Consider the following 15,715-nt stretch of genomic DNA (forward strand, 5'->3'; position numbering starts at 1 on the left):
TGTATATTGTCACTTTGCTTATTTAACTTATATGCAGAGTATATCATGAGGAACGCTGGGCTGGAAGAAGCACAAGCTGGAATCAAGATTGCTGGGAGAAATATCAATAACCTCAGATATGCAGATGACACTACCCTTATGGCAGAAAGTGAAGAGGAACTCAAAAGCCTCTTGAGGAAAGTGAAAGAGGAGAGTGAAAAGGTTGGCTTGAAGCTCAACATTCAGAAAACCAAGATCATGGCATCTGGTCCCATCACTTCATGGGAAATAGATGGAAAAACAGTGGAAACAGTGTCAGACTTTATTTTGGGGGGCTCCAAAATCACTGCAGATGCTGATTGCAGCCATGAAATTAAAAGACGCTTGCTCCTTGGAAGGAAAGTTATGACCAACCTTGATAGTATATTAAAAAGCAGAGACATTACTTTGCCAACCAAGGTCCGTCTAGTCAAGGTAATGGTTTTTCCCGTGGTCATGTATGGATGTGAGAGTTGGACTGTGAAGAAAGCTGAGCACCGAAGAATCGATGCTTTTGAACTGTGGTGTTGGAGAAGACTCTTGAGAGTCCCTTATACTGCAAGGAGATCCAACCAGTCCATTCTGGAGGAGATCAATCCTGGATGTTCATTGGAGGGACTGATGCTAAAGCTGAAACTGCAATACTTTGGCCACCTCATGCGACGAGTTGACTCACTGGAAAAGACTCTGGCCAGGTTACCAAAGTTCTAAAGAAAGTTCTAAAATTCACAGCATGTTTCAAACTAAACGGCACTGTCTGAAACTTGAACAATTTACAGTGTAACTTTAGCTTCTCTTTTATCTCATGAAGAAAGTCAAAATAATTCTAGAAAAATGTCCAGTATACAGGTTGTACTTACTGTTCCTTTCCTCATCACCAAAGTGAGATTTTCAAGTAGCTTTTTAAAAATATCTTATGCAAGAAATAATAATGGGAAGGAGAAACGTCACTCCAGATGACTTTCTCCTCCTCATCATAGTCCTAGCAGAAGCTGGAGAAAACAGCATGATAAGGGCTACTAAAATGCTGTGCTGGGTGTCGTGCTTTGTCACTCAGTCATGTCCAACTCTTTGGGACCTCGTGGACTGTAGCCCGCCAGGCTCCTCTGTCCATGGGATTCTCCAGGCAAGAATACTGGAGTGGGTTGCCTTGCCCTCCGGTGCATCTTCCTAACCCAGGGATTGAATCTGCCTCTCCTGCATTGCGGTTGGATTCTTTATCCCTTAACCATTGGAAAGCCTAAAAAATCAACTATACTTCCATGAAAGTGAAAAACATCTGAGATGCTGGCCCCCAGCTCATGAAAGAATGGCCTGCTACCATTTTTCCCTCACAAAAGTCATTCTATACTTATTTCGTTTCTTAAAAGGTTATTATCCAAACAGTTATCTCTTGTGGAAAAGAAGACAGCAAAAGATGGTTTAAAAAACTAAGCATGTGGCTTTTAGAAACAAAGTTAACGAATTTTGAAGGGTAGTAGGTAATCATGCAACAAATAGGTGCCAAACACTTAAAGATCTAAGAGCTGTTTGGACAAACCATTTACTTGGAAAACAAAGTCTGCAGAGCTAAGGTAGTATACGCTGGCTACCAGTGTGGCTCAGACTGTCTGGGCAGGACTCCGGATTGTCACTCACTACCTGTGAGACCTTGGACAAGTTACTTACTCTCTGTGCCCCTATTCCCTCCTAGGTAAAATAGAAATAATAATGGTACCTACCTCATAGAGTTTGATGAAATTGGATTAAGTTAATACACATGAAATGTGTGGAAAAGTGCCTGACACAGAAGAGGCACTTAATAAACGTTAAGTTGAAGCATACTGATTGATTCTGCTTTAAAACTCTTTGTAGCAACGGATGGCCTAAATTTTTAAGGGGGTGTAGGACTAAGACTTGGCTTCCCAGGTGGCGCTAGTGGTAAACAAGCAGGCTGCTAATGCAGGAGATGTAAGGAGATGCAGCTTCTACCTCTGGGTCGGGAAGATCCCTTGGAGAAGTTCATGGCAACCCACTCCAGTATTCTTGCCTGGAGAATCCCATGGATGGAGGAGCTGGGCGGGCTATAGTCCATGGGGTTGCAAAGAGTCAGACATGACTGAAGTGACTTAGCATTCATGCTTACAGGACTGAGACTTAAAATGATACAGACCACAGATCTAGAAACTTTTAAAAGGAGGTCCTAAAATCAGTCTCCTGGAATCTTTGTTGTTTTCCTTAGAGCAGAGATTGAAATCTTTTCAGTTAGAACCCATGCCTATAATCATTTATCCATAATTAAATATTATTTAAAACTGAACTTTCATTTTGGTTCCTCCTCTTGCTTCTTTTACTATTCTTTCCCCTTTTTCTACTGGTATAATTATCTTTCAATTAATATAATTTGAGTTTCAGGTACACAAAAGACACTGGGCTACATGCTGTGTAACAGTCTGTAGCCTGTATAGGAGAGTGATTGAAACAGACTATTATATAAATCGTATGAGTACGTACAACATTGTTATTAGAGAAAACACATTCCACAATGGCAAATAATTGTTTGAGTATTCATCTCTATTCTGTTTAATAAGTCAAGGAACTAGGGTTGTTGATTTCACTAGCTCTGTTTCTTCAATTCCCTTTTTGTACCATGGAAAATAGGAATAATCTTGTAGGCATACTTGCAGGCTGGGTGAAATGGGGTGAACACCCTAATTTGGGAAGGTCATTGCCAGGTTGCCCTTATGAGTCAAGTGGTTACCAAATGTAGAGTCTTAAAGAGTTTTGGGTGGGATCATCTCTCCAGATTATCTATGCACTGACCTCTACCCTTGCAGTGATTTAAAATCCCTACACTCTACTGTAGCTTCCCCGCTGTGACTTAGGTTTGGCCGTATAACAAAGAGGTGATGAATCATGCCCTTTCCCCTATTTGCTGCTGCTTCTATTCAGTGATTTGAACTACACTTGTTTCAGACGATTATCAGGCCCAGTAATAAGGCACACTGCCGCTTTTAAGACTGAAAATTGAAAGTCCCTCCCCTCCACAAGAAAATGACATAACTGTATATATAGAAATAACTTACAAGAAACTATAGTTAATTTGCTTATCAACCATAAATAAATAATACTAAGTTGAGCATAGAAAATAAACAGAAATTTCCAGGACAATCTAAGTGTTGCATCAGCCAGTCCATGTCGCCCCCAACCTGACCCCTCTGCTCAAGCCACCGTCTGCCTCTTGCAGATGCAGCCATTTCCCAGTCCTTGTGCCAGTGAGAGCCTGATGTCATTCCAGTCCTTTCTCCAGAAGAGAGGGGAGAAATAAGGAAATAGTTTATTAGGAGCTCGACTCCCAGCACTTAGCCCAGTGCCTAGCACAGAGCCTGGCATATAATACATTACACACACACACACCACCCCCAGAGCCAGCAACCAGTGTGATTTTGGATGGATGTTGCCTTCTGACACTTCTTGTACGTATTATTCCCAGTTTCCCTACCTGCCTCTCACCTGTGTGACTGACCATCCTAGCTGGCCATTCTGATCCAGTCATCTGCCTCTGGTTCCCCTTCCAAAACCCCTGGAAGAATCAGAGCATAGTCTGCAATACCAGCTGATGGGTCAGGGGTGAGGGGGAAGGTGGAGGTGGCCTGGGTCTATAGTTCTTCTTCCCTAACTGAAGGCCTGTTTCAGGGGTCTTTTACATTGCCCAGGGACTTCTGATTAACAACCCCCTGAAAGTGAAAATGTTCGTAGTTCAGTTGTGTCCAACTCTTTGTGACCCCATGGACTGTAACCTGCCAGGCACCTCTGTCCATGGAATTCTCCAGGCAAGGATACTGGAGTGGGAAGTCATTCCCTTCTCCAGGCGATCTTCCTGACCCAGGGATTGAACCCAGGCTCCTGCATTGGAGGTATATTCTTTATCTTCTGAGTCACTAGGGAACCCCAAGAATCCCCTGGTCCTAAAATGTTAAGAATCCCTTCTTGGACTTCCCTGGTGGTCCAGTGGTAAAGAATCCAGCTGCCAGTACAAGGGACATGGCTTTTATCCCTGGTTCCAGAAGATTCCACATGCCCTGGGGCAAATGAACCCTTGAGCCACAACTACTGAAGCCCTCCCACCCTAGAGCCCTCGCTCCACAACAGGAGAAGCCACTGCAATAAGAAGCCAATGCGATGCAATGAAGAGTGGCCCCTGCTCACCACAACTAGAGAAAGCCCGAGAGCAGCAACAAAGACCCAGTGCAGCCAATAAATAAATAAATAATCTTTTAAAAATATGAAGAAGAATCCCCTCTCCCTGGGTCTTTGTACTCCTTCTTGACTCATTCCTTGGACACTATCGCCAGAGTCTTCTCCATGTTAAGACACAACTTTGACTCCTTTTCCATAAGATATTTTACTCTCATCGGTTTCCCAATTAAAATCCAAGTATGAAATCCACATTAATATAATTTTATCATGCATGTGTGCTTGCTAAGTTGCTTCAGTTGTATCTGACTCTTTGTGACCTATGGACCGTAGCCCAACAGGCTCCCTCTGTCCATGGAATTCTCCCGGCAAGAATACTGGAGTGGCTTACCATACCCTCCTCCAGGGGATCTTCCCGACCCGGGGATCAAACCTGCATCTGTTTGTCTCCTAATTTTACCATGAATATGCTCAAAGCTTCAAGGACTTACATTTACTTACCTGTTTATTTCTCTTTTTTTCCCTGAAAGGAAATTAAGTTACCTCCCTCTTAGAAGAAATCCCTCTTTTCTCATTTAATTTTTACAGGCTACTTCTAGCAGTGCATTGAATTCTGTGCCCATGTTTCTAATCAGTCTTCACAGCTTCTTTCCTTTCCATCTCTTTTTTCCTGTTCTCATTTCTACCGTATCAGTTATGGCTTTTGTTAGCTGTTGCCTCAGCTTTGGCAACACCTTCTACACAGTCTTCTTACTTACTTACTTACTAGACCAGTTTATTCTGACCTTGGCTCTTATCATCTACGAGGCTTGGGGCAAGTTGCTTTTGCTCTAATCCCCAATTTCTTCTGTAAAATAGGCATATTATAGTACAGATTTTATAAGGTTATTATAAACACAAGCACATATTCTAGGTTCCTCCAGGCTATAAATCCAGATGCTAATTAAAAATCTTAATGGTTCTCATCCTTCCCCAGAGATTTCAGAAACTTGCAAAATGGATGAGCCCAGTGACCATTGAGTGCTCTGTGCCAACCGCTGATCTACGCTCTGGGTACACAGCAATAAACCCATAGACCTGGACACTGCTTTCATGGGCTTACATTCTACAGTAGGAAAAAGACAACTGTTTTAAAAGAGGAAGAAATAAGAAAAATTACAGTACATGAAATCATGGTAAATGCTGGGGAGAGAAACTTGGGGTGGGTGGTACTAGGGGGTGGGGAGCTTGGTTTTAAACAGGGCAGGAAGGTGCTGTTTGTGCAAACACCGTCATTGAAAACGTGTTGTTGAGTCATTAGTGAGCAACTCTTACCTGTGTTCTTGAATCAGTTATGCCATCATGATTGTTCCAGTTCACTTAGCCTAACACCATGACACAGTCTCTGCTAGCACCAGGGTGAGCTAGAAGCCCACACCCATGCCTCATTTGGAGCCCTGCATTGTTCCCCTAGTCAACGATGCTTTTGAAAAACAGGAAGTAAGAGAGTCCATTTTTCAGCATTAATGCTCAAGGTAAAGTATTACTGAACTCACTAAAGTCAGCTACTGTTACCTTGCTGTGAATTAAACAAAAACGTTTTCTGCCACTAGAGCTGGCCCCGTGGTGCTGGTTTTGTGGGGCATTTAGGGCTGGATAGCCCCTGTGATGCCTGCCAGCATCCTCTCTCAAAATGAGAAAGGAAAAGCTCTTTTCCTGGATACTACACCCAGTTACCCACCGGGTGATAGGCCCCAGGGCATTTCAGAGTTTCATAAAATGGCTCTATTACACAGAGGCCTCTCTTTGTTTTCTTCTGGAAAGACACACATGAGGAAGCTGAGTTGGACCCTGCTGCATAATAGGCAGACTGGCCACGGCCTTGCAGGACTCGAGCCCAGTCTTAACTATTGCAGACCCCTCCCTCAACAGGCTGTGCTCTCCCTAGGGGCCCCACTGTACCTGCCCACCACTGTCTACCTCTGGGACTACCCCAGACATGTCTATGCACAACCCAAGCCCTTCTGAAGCCAGAATTTGAGTTTTCCCCCAGCAAACTCTCAGCCCCCTTGTACACCAGTGGATGCCAATTATTTCTTGAGAGGAAAGGATATTGTCTTACTCTATATCACAGACATATCTGTCTTAATTCTGACCTAGCTAGGACTTTATCTTACATAGTAAATAGAAATACTGTTAATCAAGTGATTAAAACAATTCTTCCGTTTAGTAGGTGCTCAAAAATGAGTAGCTATCATAATTATGTAGGTAGCTGGATTACAGGGAATTATATATTTATTCTTTATAACTTTTATTTTTTCAAAATGTTTTACAAAATCAGGTATTGTATAATCACAAGCAAACTCTTAAGTTAAAAAAAAAGGACAAATCTTGACATGTAGATGATTTCTTCTCCTCCTTTTCATCTCAGAAGAGTAGTCTATACTTGCTATTTCCACTTCCTCAACTTGCTTCTATCTGGTTTCTACCCCAACCATTCCTCTAAAATTGCTTTCACTGAAGCCACCAACTATTTATTAATGTCATTCCCTCAGGAATATGTTGGGGGACTGGGAAAGGGAGGCACCCTCAGGCATGATAACTTGGAGCAGAGGGAATCTGAGTAGAAAGCAGGGGGCAAAGGAGCAGGATGGGAGGCCATTTCATCCAAGTTGAAAACATGATTCAGAACCAAAGTTGAATCCAAACACTTACCTTGTCCAAGAGTCAAGCAGTCTATTCAGAAGCCAACTCACCTAAGTAGAAAAGAGTCCAAAAAAAGCCAACTCCAAATAGGTAATAGATGGCACACCAAGGCAGTCCCAGAAGAAAGAGTGCAAAGAGATTGCAGGCCAAGTGGAATTCCAAACTTAACAAGTTACCAGCTGCATTTACCTGGTGTTCCTGGGAATGCCTGATGAACAGTTGTAACTTACAAAGTCACTTTTCAGAGATGAGAGATGGGCTCCCAGGAGCACTCCTATACTGGATATGTCAACAAAGTGCCTGCCACACCCAACTTCCTCTTCAAGATGAAACTGCCCCACCCACAGCCCCCCTGCTCTGAGAAGCAGAGCAAAATTGTTCTCTACCCAGGATGGCTCCTGATTGGACCAGGAACTGGCCCCTGATATTAGGGCAGCCCCTCCAAAAATCAGGGCTTGGATGGAAGAGATGAATTTGGCCAATCAGCTTCCTTCTGGGATTCAAACTGGGAAATGTGGAGATAAAGGGGCAGGTACTCTTGGAGACTGGAGTTGAAAGAATGACATATGATGGAGTGATGGCTGTGGAGGGTCACACAAGCCAAATCTATGAGGAAGCAGAACTATATGATCCGTCCGTTCCGTTGCTCAGTCGTGTCTGACTCTATGCGACACCGTGGACTGTAGCCTACCAGGCTTCTCCGTCCATGGGATTCCCCAAGCAAAAATACTGGAATGGGTTACCATTTCCTTCTCCAGGGGATCTTCCCGACCCAGGGATCGAACCCGGGTCTCCCGCATTGGAGGCAGACGCTTTAACCTCTGAGCCACCAGGGAAGCCCGAACTATATGATAGGAAAGCAGAATTTATGAATAAGCAGCAATCACAAGGTAGAAAAAATACATGAAGAAAATACATAAACAGAATTTATTGGTTGGAATAGGGACAAAAGCAAACCTGAAGAGTAGCTGGGAGGTAGTGTGCCAGTGTTCTGTAGACTCTGTCATCTGGTTCCACTAAAAGCCACTTTCCCACCAGTCAGATTTCCTAGGACTCCTGTGTTCTTCGTTGGACCAACCCCAATTTCCTGAATTCCATGCTAAATATTTGTTGAGCATCTACTACTAGGCTTCCCTTCTGGTGGCTCAGATGGTAAAGAACGTGCCTGCAATGCAGGAGACCTACCTTTGATCCCTGGGTCAGGAATATCCCCAGGAGAAGGGAATGGCAACCCATTCCAGTACTCTTGCCTGGAGAAGACCTTAGACAGAGGAGCCTCGTGGGTTACAGTCAACAGGGTCTCAAAGAGCCAGACACGACTGAGTGACTTTTACCAGCTAAGCATGGTTCTAGGTGTTTGGGTTACATCAGTGAATGAAACAGGAAAATAATTATAACAAATCCCTCATTACTTTAAGTAGAATCTCTGTTTCAAAGGGCCAAATTAAAACATTCCTTGTGCCCTCACTCTTTCCCGTGGTCCAGTTAGTGAGGTCAGTCTTGATGTAATAATTAGTCTACTTCCTCTTGGGAATACCTCTCTTGTTTATTCCCCCTCATCACTGAGGTTGTGGCTGGAGATTTAGGAGTAGGGAAAAGAATAGAAGAAGCTGGGAGACTGAGCATGGAGGAAGTTAGCTGATATATGACAATGACAGCAAGGTGGCTGAATGCCCAGGCTTTAAATTAACATGAAATTTGGCTCTACTACTTACTCATTATGTGATCTTTGGCAAGTCAGTTTTCTCAGCTGTAAATTGGAAGTTAAATAGTATCCTCTTTATTGCATTGTTGTGAGGATTAAGTGAGAAAATATACGCAAAGCAATTAGCACAGTACCTGACCCATAGTGAGAATTCAAGAAAGGACAGATCTCATTGCTGGTAGTGTGATTATTACCCTCAACCCTCAGCTTTCACTAGGTAGGTGCAATGAATGTGCTAGGGGAGAATGAGATGGCATCCCATAGTCAACTCTTCATTCTGAAGGCTGCTGCCAGACAGAACTTGGTATACTCATCAAGATTCCTTCGAGTTGGTACATACCTTCTCAGATACTCTCTAGCTGCAAGAGTATCAGTAATGCAAGGAAGAAGGAGTGCAAGAAAAGTGAAAAGGATGAAAAATATTGTTGGACAGAAAAGCAGTTCTGAAAGAGGGAGTCAATAATTTCTGAAAGCAAAATCTGCAGCAATGACGTTAGCCACCGAGCAGTCAATTGTGTGTGAGCAGTAGAAGAATGCAGGTATTCCTTAAGCACTACTCTTGTCATCCATTTAGGGATGGCAGGCTGGTGGATGTGGACTTGGTAGGCCCAAGGGCTCTGGTTAGAAAGCAGTATTTTAACAGACTCTCTTTTACCCACCAGGGAGTAAATGGCTGCAGTGGAGGGAGGAACAATGCAGGGAGGGAAGCATGCCTTATTTATAAACCTGTTACTTCCAGGACAGATAACGTCAGGGCAAGAGGGACAGACCAGAGATGGAAGTCCCATAGGTGGAGTCCTGGAGGTGTATGAGGATCTGAAAGAGTCATCACTACTTTTTAGGAAGCCCAGGTCATCTTTACTTGAGGTCCAGGTGATCGTGGTTGTTGCTGTTCAGCCACTAAGTCATGTCCGACTCTGCAAACCCATGGACTGCCGCACACCAGGCTCCCCTGTCCTTTACCATCTCCTGGAGTTTGCTCAAACTCATATACATTGAGTCAGTGATACCATCCAACCATCTCATCCTCTGTCATCCCTTTCTCCTCTTGCTGTCAATCTTTGCCAGCATCAGGATCTTTTCCAATGAGTCAGCTCTTCACATCAGCTGGCCAAAGTATTGGAGCTTCAGCTTAAGCATCAGTCCTTCCAATGAAGATTCAGGGTTGATTTTGTTCAGGATTGACTGGTTTGATCTTGCAGTCCAAGGGACTCTCAAGAATCTTCATCAGTACCACAGTTGGAAAGCATCAGTTCTTTGGTTCTCAGCCTTCTTTATGGTCCAACTCTCACATCCATACATGACTACTGGAAAAACCATAGCTTTGACCATCCAGACCTTTGTTGGCAAAGTGATTGTGGTAGTGTATCAGAACACATCATGTTGGAGAGGGCCACAGATTGTGTTTTGGTAGAGGAACAGGTGGGTGGTTGAGCTGAGGCTGCATTCAGATCTTCTCGGCAGGATGTGAACACTCTACTCATATAGAGGTCTTCCTAGCATTTCATACCTCTCTGAGATGCACCTAAAAGGTCCTGGATCTGGATTAGAAACACAGGTAGCTGTCTGAAAGACAATTTGGGCTGAATGACTGTGAAATACTCACGTCAGTCTCTTCCAATATTGGATGTCTCTTCTACCCGTTGTATTCAGCCTTACAACATAGACCATTGCCCTGTGGTTCTGTTGCTGAGTGTGCAGCCAGTGGAGCACCCAAGGCTCTTAAAATAAGGCAAGCCACTTGACATAGCATGAGCTAAGCTTTCAGGCTGTTATCAGGCATTAGACCCCCGAGGCCTTGAAGACATCTTCACAGCAAGCCATTCTCCTTGGGAATAATGGAGGACAGAACAGGGGCCTGGTAGATCAGGAGCACCAATGTTAACAGCACCAGTCCAACAGTGTTAGGTTGAACTAAGATGGGTCCAAGCTGGAGGCTGACACACAGGTTAAGAGGATAGAATCTGGAGCTAGAATGCTACGTTCAAATCCCAGCTTTTACTTCTTGGTAATTTCTTAACCTGTGTGACCCTAGGGGAATTACTTAGTCTCCCTGCCTCAGTTCCCTCATCTGTAAAACAGGAATAGAAACAGCATATTACTCATAGGGTTATTATGAATATTAAATGCACTGATACAGTTAAGGTCCTGTATTAATAAATTCAGTGTAGAAGGGTAAGTGCCAGCTAGTGCTATAATGGGGCAAAGGTGAAGGGAGTCTTGAGTTGCATGAAAAATTGTCCAGCTCGGCACTCAGGCCAACTTCCTTCTCTTTTTTAGGAGGTCATTACTAGGTCAGTTGCACAGAAAAGGGAAAAATGCTATCAAGCCTCATTTGGAATGTCTATGTCAAGTGACCAGGACCTCTTACTGCAGAATGATAGACACCTGGCTACAGCAAACTGGAGTTGTCTGGAGGCTGTTTTGGAGGTGCTGAAGCTTCAAGTAATCCAGAATTGCTGGATTGTGGCTTATGTGTTGCACAGTTGGGTAGGGTATGTGTGAGGTGCTCAAGGGTTTATTAGGACATTGTCCAAGAAATACAAAACCAACCCCTGGAAAGTCATGCAGGATACCGATCACTGGGTGCTGCCACAGATCATGGTCTCTACAAGCTGTCTGAAGTGAAGTGTTTGTTGCTCAGTCATGTCTGACTCTGCGACACCATTAACTGTAGCCCACCAGGCTTCTCTGTCCATGGAGTTCTCCAGGCAAGGACACTGAAGTGGGTTGCTATGTCTAGACACTTCTAAAAACCCGTCTTTCACTCTTGATCTTCCAAATACAGATGATGGAAGGCAAACAAGATCATAGGCACTCAGAAGGTCTGATTTCATTGATTATCAGACACAGAGCTGCTCCAAGAGCATAAGGGGACCAGATAGGATCAAGACCCCAGTAGTTCTAGCACAGACCTAGTTCTCTGCTTCTCTTCTTCACAAAGTGCCCCAGTGCCTTCTTGGGGCAACTGGAGAGCAATGAATCTGAAGGCCTAGGAATTCCTACTGAGTCTCAGGTTATGGGGTTGTGGTGGACACCTAGCTGAATTTGAATTTCAAATAAATGATGAATAATTTCTTAGTGTGAGTATATTCTGAATGTCTTATAGCACATACTAAAAAAAGTATCTGTTGTTTATCTGAAATTCAAATTTAACTGGGTGTCCTAAATTTTTATTCAATAAATCCAATAACTGTCACTGAGGGGTTGTAGTCATGGAAGGCTGCTGGATACATGCCTCCAGATGAATATAAAGAGCAGAGATACTAGAGGATTCTGGTGCCCAGAGGAGCCCCCTAATACCAGTTCACTCAGTACAGGTCCCTGGAAGTGGAGGAGGTCCGGATACTCATCTACGCTATGGTTGAAGTTGGCCATTTCATGGGCCAGTCATGTCATGGCTGTGAGAAAGCCCCAGTGGTGCCCATATTGGGGCCTTCCTGGCTGCAGTTGAACAAGTGTTCAGCATCCTGCTTTCTTGGCAGTCATGAGAAGTCCCATTCACATCAGTGTCCTCTTGTCTCCAAGTATAACTCTCATATCTCCATAAACTGCTAGAGCTGGGTTTAAAAATCACAGCAACTGGGAGGACTCACCTGAAGACAAACAGCCAACAGGGCATTGTGAGGCTTGGCAAGGTCTGACCAGCAACCTGTGATCTCAAAACTAGCAGCCCTATTGTCAGTAATTAGCCACATCTACAGATCAGATAGGGCTTCCGTGGCTTCAGATGATAAAGAATCTGCCTGCCAATGCAGAAGACACAGGTTTAATCCCTGGGTCAGGAATATCACCTGGAGAAGGAAATGGTAACCCCCTCTACTGTTTTTGCCTGGAAAATCCCATGGACAGAGGAACTTGGAGGGCTGCAGTCCATGGGGTCACAAAGAGTCGGACACGACTTAGTGACTAAAGAACAGCAAGAACAGAGAAGCCACCGCAGCCACCATGTGAAACCACATTCCCCATTTCAATTCCGGAAGCTGAGTTGCAGAAAATTAGCAGAAGACACAGCCTTGTGGATTGAGGGACTCTGTCCAAACTTATTCACTCAGGTCGGCAGCTGGGAGTACGCAGTAACCACAGTAGGCATGTGGTGTAAGGCTGCGTTTCATAAACTGAAAGAGTAGGCCAGAACCGCAGACACAAACACACAGGTACAGAGTCCAAGAGCCAAGTCACCCAGACCCAGAAACAAAGACCTACTCAAATAGGTCAAAAAGTCAAGGCAGTCTCTGGAAGCAGAGCTCAAAGAGAATGAACCAGCAACAGGTTGGTGTTTCAAAAAGTCAGCACATGACCAGCCACCTATGGTTCGTATTTTACTCCTGGGGTTCTTGGTGGGGAATATGGCTGGTTATAGATGCTTCTAGAGAGATATTGTCAGGAATTAGGCCTAACTGTCAACACCCAAGGACCTTTCCCAGCCCTGCTCTTCAACTATGCTGAAGTCGCTGCCCCTGTTAGACACTCTTTCATTGTCACTCTCAGGGCACTTGGCTACTCAGACGTACTCTTCTAGTTTCCTCCTACTTGTTCCTTCTCTAAGGGATCTTCCCCAGATCCTTGAATATTCATATTCTTCAGTGTCCTACCCTTGACCCACTGTTCTTATCTTTTCTCTCTTTCTGTAGTGCCTGGATGTTCTCATTTGCTGTCGTGGTTCCAACTAAGAGCATAATCGGTTGAAATGTGGGTTATGGAGATAAAGTTCTTGGGTGCTTTTTACAAATTCCTAGCTGTGAGACTTTGGCGAAGTTTTGTTTGCTTTTATAAGCTTCTTTAGATTTCATATCCTAATCCTTATCTACACAGTGAGGACAAGCTACACAGACTAGCGATATGATGAACATTAAGAAAATGTATGCAAATTACTTCTCACAGTGCCTGACATAGTAAATGCTCAATAAGTATAATCATAATAGCTATTACTTATTACTACTTATATGTAATTGAATTTCGAATCTTTGTTTCTAGCTCAGTACTCTTTTGGGAGCACATTCATAGTTAAACTGTCTCCTGCATGTTTCTACATGCATGTTCCAAAGACACCTCATGTTTATTGGGTCAACAATAAAATTTGCTGCTTCCTAAAAAAAGAGAAGAGTGTGACAGGACCAAAAAAGTGGATTTTCAGGGGACAGCTCTAAGAAGCTATAAAGTTGTCTTCTTGATCTAGAAAAACAAAAGAGAAACAAACACAAAATAAAACCTGCCCTTTCTTCTAAACCTCCTCTCCTTCTCCATTCTCTATCTCAATAGTTGGCACTATCACTTATCACTCCTAGAGTCCTAGAAGCCATTCTTGATTCTTGCCTTTTCCTTATAATTTGCCATCCACCACAGCTCCTCAACAAATCAATCTGACATTTCGGTCTCTTCAACTCTTTCACTTTATATTCTTCTTCCATTTCTTGCTAAAAATCTCTTGAAAAGGTAGTGATTCAAGGCCATGTCCCTAACTGTGAGGAAGTTCATGACTTCAGTGGCAAAGACAGAGTCCTGTAGTACATTTACGCTATTGTTCAGAATATTCACTGCCCCTGCCTGTGGGACCTATAGGGGAGAATATACATCCCTGCCCCCATTGACATCTGGCTTGGCTATTGATTTGCATTGCCCAATGGAATATTAACATATGGGATATGTGCCAATTCTGAGCAGAAGCTACAAGAATTATCATGTTCCACCATTGCTCTTTCCTCCTGCTATGACATCATCATGTCCCAAATAGGGCCTGAATGAAAAAGATGAAACAGGGCAGCAACCAGTACATGATGAACACACAACATGAACAAGAAATAACTTTTTTCATTGTCAGACTACTGGGATCATTTGTTATTGCGTCATAACCTAGCCTAAAGTGATTGATACAACTCCTTTCCAGTTTATTTATTGAATATTTGAAGCTAATGCACAATAATATGGAAATCGAGTCATAGTGATGTGAGGCATAGTGTTCTCCAACAACGTAAGAAAGCTGGATGTGCTGCCAAGTATCACAGATACTCACACATAAAGGTTCTTCTGCTCAAAGTTCTGTTTGACAAAGCAAATTTTTACTGTTTCAAAGATGTTAGTAGTTAATACAACTTTCCAAAAGAGGCCAACAAAAATCAGAACGCTCTTACACTATTGGTTGGAATGTAAATTGATACAGCCACTATGGAAGTGAGTATGGAGTGTCCTGAAAACACTAGGAATAAAACTACCATTTTTGTTGTGGTTGTTCAGTTGCTCAGTCATGTCCGACTCTTTGAGACCCCGTGGACTGCAGCCAGGCTTCCCTGTCCTTCACCATCTCCTGGAGCTTGCTCAAACTCATGTCCATTGAGTTGGTGATGCCATCCAACCATCTCATCCTCTGTCATCTCCTTCTTCTCCTGTCTTCAATCTTTCCCAGAATCAGGGTCTCTTCTAATGAGTCAGCTCTTCCCATCAGGTGGCCAAAGTATTGGAACTTCAGCTTCAACATCAGTCCTTCTAATGAACATTCAGGATTGATTTCCTTTAGAATTGACTGGTTTGATCTTGCCGTCCAAGGACTCTCAAGAGTGTTCTCCAGTTCAAAAGCATCAATTCTTCAGTGCTCAGCCTTCTTTATGGTTCAACTCTCACATCCATACATGACTACTGGAAAAACCATAGCTATATGGATCTTTGTTGGCAAAGTAACATCTCTGCTTTTTAAAACACTGTCTAGGTTTGTCATAGCTTTTCTTCCAATGAGCACGTATCTTTTAATTTCATGTCTGAACTCATCATCTGCAGTGATTTTGGAGCCCAAGAAAAGAAAGTCTGTCACTGTTTCCATTGTTTCCCCATTTATTTGCATGAAGTGATGAGATTATATGCCATGATCTTCATTTGTTGAATGTTGAGTTTTAAGCCAGTTTTTTCACTCTTCTCTTTCTCATCCATAAGAGGCTCTTTAGTTTCTCTTCACTTTTTGTCATAAAGGTGATGTCATCTGCATATCTGAGGTTATTGATATTTCTCCTGGCAATCTTGATTCCAGCTTGTACTTCATGCAGCCCAGCATTTAACTGCAATACTTTGGCCACCTCATGCGACGAGTTGACTCACTGGAAAAGACTCTGATGCTGGGAAAGGTTGGGGGCGGGAGGAGAA

The 15,715-nt window shown here is 43.4% G+C and overlaps 1 protein-coding gene across 2 annotated transcripts in view; it reads right to left on the reverse strand.

The window, feature by feature from the left end:
* NOTCH2 (notch receptor 2) overlaps positions 1-7,128 on the reverse strand; it is a 220,887-nt gene extending 213,759 nt beyond the window's left edge. Inside the window, exon 1 of one of the 2 annotated variants that reach the window (XM_088835625.1) lies at positions 7,069-7,128. The gene's annotated coding sequence lies outside the window, so the exon portion shown is untranslated. Of the gene's footprint in view, positions 1-6,888; positions 6,915-7,068 lie in introns of those variants that run through there. The other variant, XM_088835626.1, reaches the window with a different exon arrangement.
* Positions 7,129-15,715: the final 8,587 nt, after the last annotated feature.

The sequence above is a fragment of the Moschus berezovskii genome, chromosome 4 (genome assembly GCF_049115385.1).
Source record: "Moschus berezovskii isolate FMDL1 chromosome 4, NW_MosBer_1.0, whole genome shotgun sequence".
Classification (NCBI taxonomy): Eukaryota; Metazoa; Chordata; class Mammalia; order Artiodactyla; family Moschidae; genus Moschus; species Moschus berezovskii.